This window comes from Triturus cristatus, chromosome 8 (genome assembly GCF_964204655.1).
Source record: "Triturus cristatus chromosome 8, aTriCri1.1, whole genome shotgun sequence".
Lineage (NCBI taxonomy): Eukaryota > Metazoa > Chordata > Amphibia > Caudata > Salamandridae > Triturus > Triturus cristatus.
In genome coordinates, this window is record NC_140591.1 from 1,309,613,109 (window position 1) to 1,309,628,049 (window position 14,941).

Below are 14,941 nucleotides of genomic sequence, written 5' to 3' on the forward strand. Positions count from 1 at the left end.
GTCTTAAGACAAACTTAAGACAGACTTAAGACAGACTTAAGACAAACTTAAGACAAACTTAAGACAGACTTAAGACAAACTTAAGACAGACTTAAGACAGACTTAAGACAAATTTAAGACTGACTTAAGTTAGGATTTTGTCTTAAGTTTGTCTTAAGTCTGTCTTAAGTCTGTCTTAAGTCTGTCTTAAGTTTGTCTTAAGTTTGTCTTAAGACTGTCTTAAGTTTGTCTTAAGTTTGTCTTAAGTCTGTCTTAAGTCTGTCTTAAGTTTGTCTCAAGACAAACTTAAAACAAAATCCTAACTTCTGTGAATACCAAAGGTAGTAAGATTAGGATTTTGTCTTAAATTAGTTCTGTGAATCGGCCCCTTAGTGTGGTAAATAATTATTATGTAAGCACAAGAAATCTTAAATCCAAGCTATTCTAACACTTGTAATGAGTGAGTGAGTGGTGCAGTACACCGTAGCCAACAGCTCTTCAAATCAATAGCTACAGATAGGATTATAAGGAGCTCTGGTGTATTGGGAATTTATAACCAGTGCATAAAAATATCAATTTCACTTTAAATTAAGTACTTTTAAACACACAGAAAAACAGCGTGTGTGATCCAACTAACTTCTACTAGTTGAAGCTTAGTGTCATAATTAATTAATGAACAATACCCAGCGTGTTTGTAAGTCATTTTTGGGGCCACAAGTTCTGTTTTTATGAAGCTGAAGAAGAGGATAAGGGCAAAGCAGACTGGTAAGTGTCATGGTAACAGCATTGACTGTTGAGAAAAGTAAGTAGTGAAACTGCTGATAAAAAAATTACACATGTAAGAGTATGAGTCAGACCTGCTCTCCCATTAGACTAATGATATTATCAAAATTAGCTTTTGAGTGGGCAACCTGAGAGATGATAGGTAACTGTTTAGCCCGGGAAGTGATGCTAGTAGGTTCTTCTAAGTTAGAGATGACCGGACCCTTTTGATCTCTCATGGACTCCATAGGACAGTGACGTAAGTGCTTGGGTGTGGGGAAATAATTCATGCTGTAGAATGTTCAGTGAACGGTTACAAGCTGCGTAATAAAGATGTGTAATACCAAGTTCCGATTGTGTCTTGAACATTTGCATATTCTCAGGCTGGGGAGAATGCCACAACTGGCGACAAGATAGGGGATTACATAAGCCCTACAACCCGAAGAACCAAGAGTGCTCTCCTCGATAGTTTGCTGTGGTTGAGCAAACTGCTTGTGCGTGGATGTGAAAATAGATGGCTGGCATATGTGGAGTCAAAGTGCAAATCAAACCAGTGCAAGGCCTGTGAAGAAAGTGAATGCCTACAGAAAGTTTGTTTGTCATCAGCTAGAAATGTGCTAGTCCAGTCGAGACAAGAGATACTACACTACAGCATAACACAGAGCTGTATCATACCGTACGAAAACGCTAAAGACATCAATAACCAGATACAGAGAAGAGCCAAAGGCAGTGATCACTGAGTGCAAGAAAGCATTAAAAGCAGAAAACATTTCTAACACCAAAAAACGCTAAAGGCAGTAGAAACCAGATGCAATGCGAAGATGTGAGATGGATGAAGAACCTGTATAAGAAACAAAGCCGCTACTCACCGCCAAAGAAGAAGACAGTACCTCACAACCAGAGAGCAGGTGCGATGGCCCAAATTTTAGCATGAGGCTAGTACTTGACAAAGGTGCGACCCAAGCGGGCAGCAGATGCCCACCACCTCACTTTGATACCTCCAAAAGGCGGAATATTGGTGACAGATGGACTCCCTGGTTAAAATCCTTTGATGATTACATTGATTCACTGGAAGAAGTAAATACCAAAAAGATAATTAAATATCTGAACAATTTGGAGGGTGAAGAAGTCAAAGATGTGATACACAAAATACCAGACGGTGGTGAAGTGACATACTGTCAAATCAAAGAGATGTTAAACATCAAGTTCAATCCAATGTCAACATCGTAAGATACATTTTCAGTCAGGAAAGGCAGAGAGCTGGTGAAATAAAGAATGAGTTTGAAGAAAGACTTAATTTCTTAATCAAACAGTGCAAGTTTAATGAGTTCAATGATGAATAGGCCATGCGTCTCAGAGTAATAGATGGTTGTCTTTCCGATTCCTTGAGACGATGAATGCTGATGAAGATACTCGGTTTGGAGCAAGTACTCATGGCTGTTAGAGTAGAAGAAAGATCTGACAGACAAGCCGCTAACATGGAGACCAGAATGGCCAAAAATGAATCGGCCCTGAGTGTGAAAAGTAAGTCAAAACACAAAGGAGAAGGCCACAAAGTAATGAAAAAGAAGTTGTGTTTTTGATGTGGATTTACCGTTTCACATGAAGATAAATGCCATTGGGCAGATATGTAGAGGCTGCAGGAAAGAGAACCATTTTGTGATGGTTTCCAAAGCGAGGGAAAGATAAATTGCATCATGTTGAAAAATCAAAATGGAGGAAAGGTCAAGTATCGCGTTAAGAAAACAAAATGGATGCTAGAAAGTTCAAGAGATGTTCCAACCACGCCCACAAGGTCAAGCGATAAAATCAGTTGAGGCAAATGGAAGCTGAACAACATCGATTGTCATCAAATTTCAATTCTAAAAGTTCATCACCATCATTGTTAAGCGACTTTGAGGAAGATGGGTGTGTGATGTCAATCTTGACCGATAGATGATGTGCGCATGTAGGATTAGCTTCTTGCAAGGAAGAATGCTAGTCGAAGTTAGATCAACAAGTAAAAGTGCAAAATTCATTTGGACCATGTCCCAAAATCACACTTAAAGTGAATTGATGCTCCATACCTTTTATCATAAACAGCTGAGCGTCAATAAACATTTTGGCAGTGGAAAAGTACAATCAATCCCATTTAACCCAGTCAAAAAACAAAGTGTATACGTTGGCTGCTTCAACACCCCTTCAAAGTCAAGGTTTATTTATAGCAACTGTGAAGCATAAAATGACAAAAGGGCAAGCATCAATTCATGTCCTACCAGGCACTTCATTGAATGCATGTTTACTCAGTTTCATGACATAGTTGATCAATTTCCATCCTTGTTTCATGGACTAGGAAGACTTAAGACAATGAAAGTGCAACTTCACATAAATAAGGACATCCATTCGGCTGCAAAATGACAGTTGAATTGTGTTTCATTTACAAGAGGCTGTTGAGATAGAAATTTAGCAATTATTAAAACATGATATCATCAAGCGATTACTGGTCCAATGCAATGAGTTTCACTCATAGTGGTAGTGCCAAAAAAGGACAGTGGAGGTGCTGTGTGCTTCTACGTTGATATGTGCCAAGTGAACAAGGCAAATGCAGAGAACGACATCCTGGTTTGCACATTGCTGACATAATTATGCAGCTCAATGGAGCCACAGGACCTGATTTAGATCTCAACGGATGGGTTGCTCCGTCCTTGGTATGGCCAGTTACTGTTCAAGATTTATACGTGACTTTACCACTGTCAGTGCCCCACTGAGATACCCAATGAAACAAAATGTTCCATTTCAATGGTCACGCGACTGTGAGCAAAGCTTCAAGAAAATTAGACATGCAATTGAGAACGCCACTAAAATGGAATACTTTGATTTGAAATTTTAGACGGCAATTGTTGTTGATGCGAGTCCAGTGGGGTGGGTGTCATCCTTGACCAGAACACTGTACATCCCATGCTAGCAGGAGTTTGTCATTGACAGATTCACAACCTGAAAAAGAAAGCCTTGCTGTGGTATGGGCTTGTGAACATTTTCATGTGCTTCTGTATGGAAAGCATTTCTTGGTTCTCACCAACCATCAAGCATTGCTCGCCATTTTCGGCAATCCGAAAGCCAAGATGCCCCCTCGAATTGAGAAGTGGGGGTTACGACTGCAGGAGTATGATTATACAATTGTGCATCATACAGGAAAAGATCAAAATCCTGCTGACTACTTTTCATGTGTAACAATGGGAGAGGAGTTGGCCTAACGGCTAGGGCGCTCGACCTCGGACCTGGGGAACTGGGTTCGAGTCTCGGTAATGACGCTGAACATCCTGTGATTTTGGGTAAATCACTTAATCTCCCCATGTCTAACAAAAAATGAATGTGTGTGTGTCTTCATGTAACGTAACTGGTGCTATTTAAAGCGCTCTGATACCCGATTCGGATTCGGGTCAAGTTTGTGCTATATAAAACTCTGCAAAAAAAAATCCAATACTGTGTCATAGCACCACTTCTAAAGCAGCTGATGTTTACGTGAACTTCATAGTGAAATCCAATACACCTCCTGCCATATCAGTAGAACAAATCATCGCTGCCACGAGCACTGACAGAGATTTTCAAAGACATTATTAACCACAAAACTTGGAGAAAGCATGTTCGACCTATTCATGATGACCTAGAATACCAGAAAGTCCTAACTTTACTAATACTAAATGCCTTCTGTGAATATCAAAAGTAATAAGTTTAGGATTTTGTCTCAAGTTAGTAATAGTAAATTTAGTAGGCCTAACTTTACCACTACTAAATGCCTTCTGTGAATACCAAAAGAAGTACGTATAGGATTTTATCTCAGATTGGTTGTGTGACTCGGCCCCTGTGAGATTAGAAACTATCTTTGCAACAAAGGGTGTTCCTTTCGATTTTCAAATCTGGCAAAGCCTGCCTTTTAATAGTAGAGAAATTCAAGATTTTCTCACTCATCTGAATGTCAAGCATCAAAAAAGCACAAGTCTCTGGTCACAGGCAAATGATGTTGTTGAGAGATTTATTAGCACCCTCAAGAAGACCATTCCGCGTGCTGGGCTGGAAAAGCTTGAACCCAAATCCATTCTTCATTAATACAGGTCAATTCCCCATTCTATCATGGGTGAAAGTCCTGCCACCTTAACCCCTTGCATGCCCGCCCCTTTCCCCGCCCAGTGCCGCGCCTTTCATTAGCGGGCGGAGTTCATGACGAGCTGGACTCGTCATGGGCACAGCGCCACCGCAGCCCATGACGAGTCCAGCTCGTCATGGGCATTGAAGGGGTTAATATTTGGAAGAGCCATAGCAACTAAAGTGTAATGATGAACCACTGAAAGACCTATTGATATTGATGAGCTTTGCAGTACTGATTCATCTCACACACGAAAAATGAAGAACTATGCTGATAGATGCTTCTGTGCTCAGAGCACTGTGCTCAAGAGAGGTGACTAAGTCATTGTCAGGCAAATTCTCCTTTTGATTTTGACCCATTGATGGTTCTGATCAGTAAAGGGCACATTGTGACTGCTCTCCATTCTGGAAAGTTCATTACTCAAGATTCAATCACCTACCTCGACCTTCACCAGCTCCAGATGTCAGAACTGAGATTCACCCATCTGGGAGTACAGAGAGCCCAATGACTGTATCAGGGTCTTTGTCACCAGTGCCAGTCATGGACACTTCTTCTGTCTCCTCGCAGCCTCACATGACAAGATCTGGGCAATTGATGATAGAACAAAAATAACTTATTGAAGAGTTGTGATGTTTATAGGTATTATTTATACTTTTTTATTTAACAAAGGGGGAGATGCAGTGTCTTGTGAGTTAGCGATACCAGGACCCTTTTGGTCCCTAATGGAATCCTTAGAACAGTGACATGAGTGTTTGGGTGTGGGGATAGAATTCATGCTGTAGAATGTTCAGTTAATGGTTACATGCTGAGGAATAAAGATGTGTAATACCAAGCTCCATGTGTGGCTTGATCGTTTGCATGTACCTGGAATGGGAATGATGCTACAATGCTCATAAGAGATTTGTGAAAAAAAGATCATAAACTGATCAGACCAGGAAGGGGAAGTAAGGGTACAGGAAACAAATTGACCAAGAGCAGCAATGATAAGCTCTAGTTTGTAGCCTGCATAGTGATTGAGAGCAACAATGGACAAGCTTCAGGTGCTGCAAGAGAAACACTAGACTTCAGGAATTAGGGGACAGTCAGAAGAAAGGTTTAAATCACTAAGAGCCTTAATCCTTGAAGCTGCCATAACTAAAGCATACTCATGAACTAGAGGTAGGTCTAAACAGTGGCGTAAGGAAACCTTTGGGGGGCCCCTGCAAGTACTGGTGAGGGGGCTTTTGCAATACCCATACCTTCGAGCAGGCAAGCTGAGGGGCCGCTCTATATGTATGGAACACTGGGGGACCTCCCGCACTGTGGGGGCTGTCGGGGTGTCTGTTATGCCCCTGGGTCTAGTTCGACAATCAGATTAAGGATGAAAGAACAGTGTGCAGATATAGCTAGCTGAATGCTAGAACTTCAACTCTAATATCAAGTGTGATTTTCACTTTAGTCATATTATAACTGTCACGAGTGACTACTGCACAAGATCACTCCTCTGACCAGAGGCATTTGTTAATGTAGAATGACTTACTGGAGAGGTGGAGACAGAAATATATCGGCCAGAGAATTGGTTATGCCAAGCTTCACTTACATCAAGAAAGTGATGCTTTGAACTGTTAATGAGGTAATTGAAAATAATAGAGTGGAAAGTAATAGACTGGGTGTTTGCAGGGTTGGACTAGGCTAAACAATTGGCCCGGGAATCAAAATAAAAGTGTCCCACATTGGCAAACCAGATAAGGAAAAAGTGCCCCACTTTGGAGACTGCGTGCATTGGTGTTTGCTATAGGAAATGTGCCAGGATTCCTGTCACAGCTCACCTCTCTTGACTATCACAATATAGCGGCATGACTCATACCTTTCCTCCCAACATTTATGAATGAACAAACGTATTTCACCCTGACTTTTGACCATATTACATGCTGTTAGTAATAGCTAGCTGCAGCTGGTTTTCCCCGGTATGTTTGAAAAGACTTGATTGCTTTTCAAAATGTTTTACCATGCATATGCAAGGTCAGGTTTCAGGCGCCATGGAAACATCCAGAAAATCCACCAGAATAAGCATCAAGCAACCAGCATAGATGACCTCAATGTGAACCGGAAGACAGCCCTCATCAAATTAATCCCCTGCACCTGTTCCTTGGTATAAGCAATTAGAACGCAACCTCTGTAAACATTCTAAAGGATTCTTCTAGAAAGCAGCCTCATCAAGTTAATTATCTGCACCTGTTCCTTGTTACAAACAATTAGAATGTGACCTTTATGAACGTTCTAAAGTTATATGTAACCCGTCCACACTCCTCCCCTTCGCTTAGCCTCTTCGCCTGCCACTTACCTGTTTCCCGGCATCTAGGAATCTGTCTTGCCAGCTCCCTTGTTCCTTCCACATTGACCTCATCACAAAGGACATCCCGCATCAGTTTTGCACCTGGATGGAAAAACAAGAAGAAAATGAGAGACGCATTAACAGACGATTTTGCTATGCGCTGAGCTCACTCGCAACATCATGCTTGCAGACAAGGTAACCAGTGTTTTGTTCGACTTGTACTTTCTGTTGGCAGGGCTGTGAAAGAAAGGACTTGGGTGAAGCAAACCTCATCCAAATTAGCTTGTGGGTTTGATGCTGGAATCATACTCATTACAGTTTCGGAACTTTGATGAAGGAACCTCTATGGACTATCTAAAAACAAATGACAGCCAAACTAAAGGTAGGTTGAGATATAAAAAGCTTTCGTGAGGTGACACCTTAAAAGATATAGCTAATATTAGACTAAAGCCTTATTATTTGTTTGTTTATAGATAACATATCTGCCGGTACCAATCATCAGACTGGTGTGAATGTCTACTGCAGTGTTGTGGTTGAGTAGACAAACCACAGCATCTTTTGACCCGACTCGCTCTCTCCATCCCAACCCCCTCCCCTCTGGTATTTGCCACTGGAACAGTGTCTCCTTCTGTACACTATGGGCAAGTATCCAGGGGATTCAGGAACTAGCATTGCCACCCCATTGGAATCACCTGGGATTCAGGTAGATGGTTTATCACACAATGCTTGTGGTAAAAACAGTGAAATCATCAGTAAAAACCAGCCTAGCAGACCATAAACCAGCCCACAAACAGCTACAAAATCTGGCCGACACACTGGTCTGTCAGACCAGCTCACCAGGCAGTGCCTGAGTGCCCTATGAGCCAGTCCACTGGGGTCCATATTTACAAGGCCATGAACTGTCATGGAGGGTGACTTTATGTAGCCTCATAAAGGTTGGGCAGGCACACTGTGCCGCCAGTGTGTCTAAAAATGTGCTGCACCGGCAACGCAATGGGCTTGTAAATGAGGCCCTGGATGTTTATATGTGATGCAGAGAGAAAGGAAACATTCACCACAGAAGAGAAGCACACAGTGCGGGAAATAGATGAGTGAAGAGACAATTTGCTCATAAAACAAATGGCGAACAGCTCCTTACAGAGGAGCCTACCTAAAGAACCACAGAGAGCCATTACATTTACCCTGAATAGTGGAAGTAATGAAAAATATAATGTACTCTTGCAAAAAAAAACTGCACTCATTGCCCTCTGCGATGTCTCAATGTAGGCAGGCACCGACAGCCTTTCGAAAAAGTGTGGCAATAATGAAGGCTGAGATGTAAATTGGACAACTAGACAATCTGACAAAAAGCAAATAGGACCACTCAAATGTGTGAGTGAACCTTAAATAACATGCAATTAGTGGAGTAATAAGTCCTGTAAAACAAATCAGAAGGGAACAATCAGAAAAATTGAATAAGGGTTGATTGATAGTGAAGACCCTGGAACAGGAGTGAGTCTCTCAAGCAGCAGTAAATCCTAGTATCTGAAAAACGTGCTCTATCTTACGGATAGACAAGAGTGGGTGTATGAATTATTAGGTGACAGAATTAATTAAATATTGAATTATTGGGTGTATGAATAAACATGAATGACTAAATACATATGGCTCGATTCACATAGGTAAACTCAGAAGAAAGTCTAAGTTTACAACTTCTTGTATTCACAAAGGGCATTTACTACTCGTAAATGTCCTTTGTGAATATCAGAATTTGGACTTTATGACTTTTGGTATTCACAAAGGACATTCACGAGCAGTAAATCCCTTTGTGGATATTGATTGTCGTAAAGTTAGACTTTTGTCTCATTTTACCTTTGTGAATCGGACCCATAGATTAGTCGATTAGTTCCCCTTAAAAAAAAAACACCAAAAAAATAAGTGCAGCAAAAGCATCTGTTCTCGTGTTCGGCCATTTGCGCTCTGCACCTGTGGTAAATATTTGTCATCAATGATGCTTAATTACACAACATGGCTCAATAATGTAATTTTCAGGTTAACAAATAACCAGAATTCTATGAGATTACACTGGTGTGATGGAAATTTAGCCTGAGCATAGTCAGAATATGATATGGTGACTGTGTCTTGTTAGGACATATATAGTACTTGACCGAAGGTGTACACCATGTGTAGGCACTGTGAGAATAACAATGTGTCAGAGTTGATTGTTTCTACAAGTTTGACAAACTATTAGGGAGATGTTGGCAGTTCGCCAACTCTGTGGACATTCCAGCTAATGCTGGCCTAATCTACTTATAGAAATGCAGATGCTACTCAAAAGCGAGTTAAGGATGCGAGACCCCAATAATGTAATAAATACATAATGGCAATTCTGTTCAGTGCTTGCTTTGCACTCATCTCCGTCTGCCTTCTCACAGATGATACGTTGGCTCTGTTTTTCCTATATCAAAATGTGTGTTGAGGTGGAGTATTCAAAAGTGGAAGAATCATGAATGTGATTAATAAGATGGTGAGGCAAAATGACGACAGAGACATTGTTGAAGAATGACAAATGATAGCCAGTCACAGATGGTGGAAGGCCCTCATAAGCAACCATCAGATAATTGCGAGCAGAATCTGAATGTGTGGTTAATAGCTGGCCTATCGCTTGTAGTTTATATTCCCTTCTCAAGGTAAACATTTGTAGCTGTTTGTATATTCAGAAGTACATATATTGATAGAATGTGCTCAGATAACATTAACGCAATAAAATAAAAAAGTATTAGCAGGTTTACAAGAATTGATGAACATGATCTGTCTGTGTACGTTCTCGGACAGACTTAATTGCCGAATTTAGGGCCATATCTATTAAGATTGGTAATTGGTATTTTTACCAATTCGCAATTTGGAAATTGCAATTCCTAATGTATAAAAGTTTTAATTTTAAGTTAGTGATTCCGAGTGGGTTACAAATTAACCTACCTCATGAATATTAATGAGGTAGGTCACAATTTGCGAACCACTGGGAATTGATATCATTGCAGGGATGGTGCCCTGTTATAGCCCAAATAAATTACAGGAAGCTGGACTGTGTTAAAAAAACCTTTTTACTTATTCTTTTTTGTTTAAGAACACGCAGTGGTAACATAGATAGCCTCTTCTTAAACCAACTTTTTTGTACATTTACAGAAAAGGGAAAGGGTCCCATTGGGGACCATTTCCCATTTGTGAATTCCCAATTGCGAATGGGTTACCACTACATGTTTGTAGTCGGTAAATTATTAATGTTTTGTGACCGGAATTCAGTTGCGAAACATTAATACATACCATTTTGATTCAGCATTTGGAAGAGACACCCCTTCCATATACCAAATTGGCATTTGGTCACAAACCCAAATTATGATTCGGTTGCATGTTACTGAATTGCAGTTTGGTGCTTCACACATACCAAAATGCTTCTTTGCAGTTGCAAAGAGGCCAATACTGCGAATCGTCCCACTTGGGAACGCAAAAAAGCTTAGTACATCTGGCCCCTTTCTCTTAATGAGTTTTCCTGATGTGATGGTGTATCTCTAAGACAGAACTTAAAATTCTGCATCTACAGTAGAATTGAATATGGGAGTGGGCTGTTCAGGTCACTGCATGCACACAAATGCACCCCTTATTAGATTCTGTGCATCATCCTTCTTATTTGAGGAGAACTTCAGGAGCCTTGTTTCAAGGAGTGGATCTGTAATTTCATCTTGTGACCCAAGGTCATAGGACGAATAAAATACATGGCATTTCCTTCCAAATATTTTAAGAAGTCACCTATGAGAGTGAAGGGCAGCATCCCATATGTGTCAGAGTTCAAATATGGCGTCTCTTTGTACTGTATGAGAAGTGATCGTTGTTTGCACCATGGCGTTTTCCTGGGGTGGGAGAGAACAGCGAGTCCGTTCGCTTTCACAAACCTTAAATGCTAAACGATTATAAATGGCTTTCTGCTGCCACAATGTAAATGCTGTTCCAATAGGTTTGACATATATCCATTCACTTACAACAGGGGGTATTCACATCTTTTCGGTGACAATATTTAATTCAAGTTTAGCTACTCAGATAGACAGTATGAACAAAAGTGAGCCGATGCTGTTTTTATTCTTCTGCAACAAAAGACAAACACATGAGCAACCGAGAGCGCTGAAGTGTGTTGTACAAATGAGCTCCAGAGAACCCTCATTTGTTTCTGTTTCATAGGAGCAATGTTTTCTTTGTTTCTATGGAAATGTAAAACAAAATGTCTCCTTTTGGATAGTTCTCAAAATAATAATATGACACGCCCAAAATGAAGCTAGACTGTCGTATTCGCAACAGTTTGTCATTCTGCGTGGGCAAACCTTCATGTTGCTTTAATAGACTCTTTCTATTATCTCGAGACGAATCTCCTGGAGCTATAGAAATATGTATACTTTTTGAAAACATTCTTCCCTGAAAAAGAATGTGAAGGAGACGGGATTTTAAGACGAGTAACAGACGGGTTCCTTCAGCGGTAGGCTGGGATTGTCTGTGCTATGACATTTTAATTAGAAAATGTTTTATGGGTAAAAGTAAGCAGCAGCGGGTGCATAATCATCCCACCCCATGGTTTCCACACGCCACACGCTGATTTAGACTCCTGAAGAAGATCAAAGTCTGTCTGTGATGAGACGACAAAAGGCTCAAAAGATCATAGAATCTTCATGTAAATTAATTCTACAGTACAAATATTTGTACCGATGTGGTCTGCGCCAAGAAAAGGACTCATGGAATGTAAGAAACAAATAAAATAATGAACTGTACATTTCTCATCTGGCTAAAAACCAGTAACATTTATCAACCCAGTCAAAAAATAGAGGAAAACAGCATATTTAAATGTGGGAAATGTGGGTATATTGTCCTTGAAGTGAATGCTCATAAATGAAAGTCCAGCAAATGGAACGCTATTTCAGGACGGTTATGTAGTTTTATAGGTGCATATTATCAAGGACCGCGTTAAAAATGATCGCCGGTTTAGCGGCAGAAAACTGCCGCTAAAGCGGCGATAATGGGCTTGATAATATGCCCTTGAGAATTCCAATAGAAGCCCATGTTCTGGTGTCAACATGGGCTTCTATTGGAATTCTCACCGGCATATTATCAAGCCCATTATCGCCACTTTAGCGGCAGTTTTCTGCCGCTAAACCGGCGATAATTTTAACGTCGTGCTTGATAATATGCCCCACTGTTCTTCTAATTTTTATTATAATTATTATCAGTCTTATTATACCACTTATAACCTCCTTCACATAAGGCCTTTATTGGACCTGGCCTCTCTGAAGGGACCCCCAGATTTGTTGCCTTCCCTTGCCTTCCTTTGCTGAACCCGTTTTTATTAACTTTTTAAGACTCTGTGCACTTTACTCCTGCTAATCAGTAGTAAAGTGCTTGAGCTCTCCCTTGAAAACCTGATCAAATTGGTGCATTTTATTTACTTGTAAGAAAGACCCTATTATAATGTACTACATGGTCCCAGGTTCTATAAATTAAACACTACTAGTGGGCTGCAGCAATCATTGTGCTATCAAATAAAGTAGGAGTGTAAAACATGTCTCAGTCCTGCCACTGCACCTGAAGGGAAAATTTAAACTGCTATTTCTGACAGCATGGAACCCTTTATCCATTGAGGGCACTGCAGCAAAAATGAAGACGGTCCTCTATGGTGCACCCAAAAGGGTCACGCCATATCTACAACCTTGGGAAGAGCCATGATCAGCACTGCATTCCTTTTCAACATCAACACCTCCCTCAGGACAACCACCTTCCCAGATAGCTGGAAACATGCCGAAGTCATCAGCTTCTTCAAAAAACGCTCAGACAATCCCAAGGTACTCAGAAACTACTGACTCATCTTGTTGCTCCCCTTCCCAGCCACAGTCATCTAGAAGACTATCAACAGACAACTCTCTGACAACCTAGGATGCCCAAAACTCCTGGACGACTTGCAATCAGGATTCTAAAACAACTACAGCACCAAACAGCCCTCACCGCTGGTGCCAGCTGAAATACTCACCATCCTCAAATGTGGACAGACCACCACTCTCATCCTCCTCAATCTCTCCGCCGCTTTCAACACTATCTCCCACCACACACTCATTGCCAGACTACACACAGTGGAAATATAAGGACCAGCACTCAAATGGATAGCTTCCCTCCTCTCTGAAAGATTAAAATGAGTCAGGCTCAAGCCATTCACATCAGAACCCAAAGGCCTTATCTGGGAAGACCCACAGGAATCAACATGTACATGACTCCTCTGCTCAACATCATCAGATCACACAGAATCAACATCATTTTCTACGCTGATGACACCCAGCTGTTTTTTTTCTCAGATGACTCCATCACTACCAAGACATACTTCAAACAATGCATGATCAGAAAGGCCAGATGGATGAAAGAGAACTGCCTCAAGCTCAAAACCAACAAAACTGAAGTGCTGATCTTTGGGATTAAGATCTTACCTTGGGACTCCACCTGGTGCCCTCTGAACTCGTACCCACACCAACCCCAACCACACCACTACTTTCCTCAGAGAGCTCCACTGGTTCCCCATCCAAATGCTCTGCCAGTTCAAACTTCTCATAAATGCATTCAAGCCACTGCCTAAATGGGACCCTCATACCTCAATCATCAGATTCTTTTCATCAACCCACCCAACAATTTTGATAAGCATCACTCTCACTCACACACACTTATCCACTGAAGCAGAATGGGAGGTAGATCATTCTCCTTCTAAGCCACCGAATCCTGGCACATCAGGACCTCCTCCTCACTTCTTGAATACTACAAGAAGCTGAAGACCTGGCTTTTCTTTTCTTCTTCTTGGTGGACCATAGAGACAGCCTGTATTTTTCTGCCTAAACCAAATGCAGCTTTCTGTCAGTGGCTAGGGTCACATGACTGTGAATGGCTCTCCTGTCATATTTTGTGTATTCCTTCCAGGCATGTTTTTTACTGGGAGTGGAGATGATGTGTCGGTTTCTTACTGCAAGGAGAGGAGATGCGTCATTTCTCCGGACACGTGGCCTCTGTTTCTTACTGAAGCCCAGCGGTGATGCAGACTTGGCGCATAGTTGCGATGTGTGGTAAATCCGGTCATGCTGAGTCAATGCGGGACAGCGAAACAGGTATTGTGTCGATTTTTCAGCCATGATGCAGGTGATGCGTCGATCTTCAGCTGCATAGCAGGGCCTGCGTCGGAGTGGGTGTCATGGACATCAGAGACACGGTGCTCGGAAGTCAGGCTGCTGTGATTTTCAGACTGCACAACAGGAGCTGCGTCAATTCTTTGGCCGTGCTACAGTAATGAGTTGGTTTCTCAACTTCCCGGCAAGTGTGTGGTGGGAAAAACAGGCGCAAAAGACCTATGCATGGACTTTCTTCTTCTCTTGAAGCAGAAGCCACCTCCAAGGGCCCAGAACTGGAATAGGCACCACTTGGCATGTCAGAACTCCCAGCAGAAGAATGCAGGGGCTGCAGGTGAAGTTTTTGATGGCCCTGAGACTTCTTAACAGGAGAGAAGAACACACTAGCCCTTGGAGAACCTTGATAAGCAGGATACAGAAAGCAACATTCCAGTCCTTTAACTGCCCAAGATAGAAGCAGCAAGCAGCAGGCCAGCCCGACACAGCAACAAGCAGAGATGCAGTTCCCTTCCTACAGCTTCTCCAGCTCTTCTTCTTAGAAGAATCTCCTCCTAGTCCAGAAGTATTCTAAAAATGCGGGATCATAGG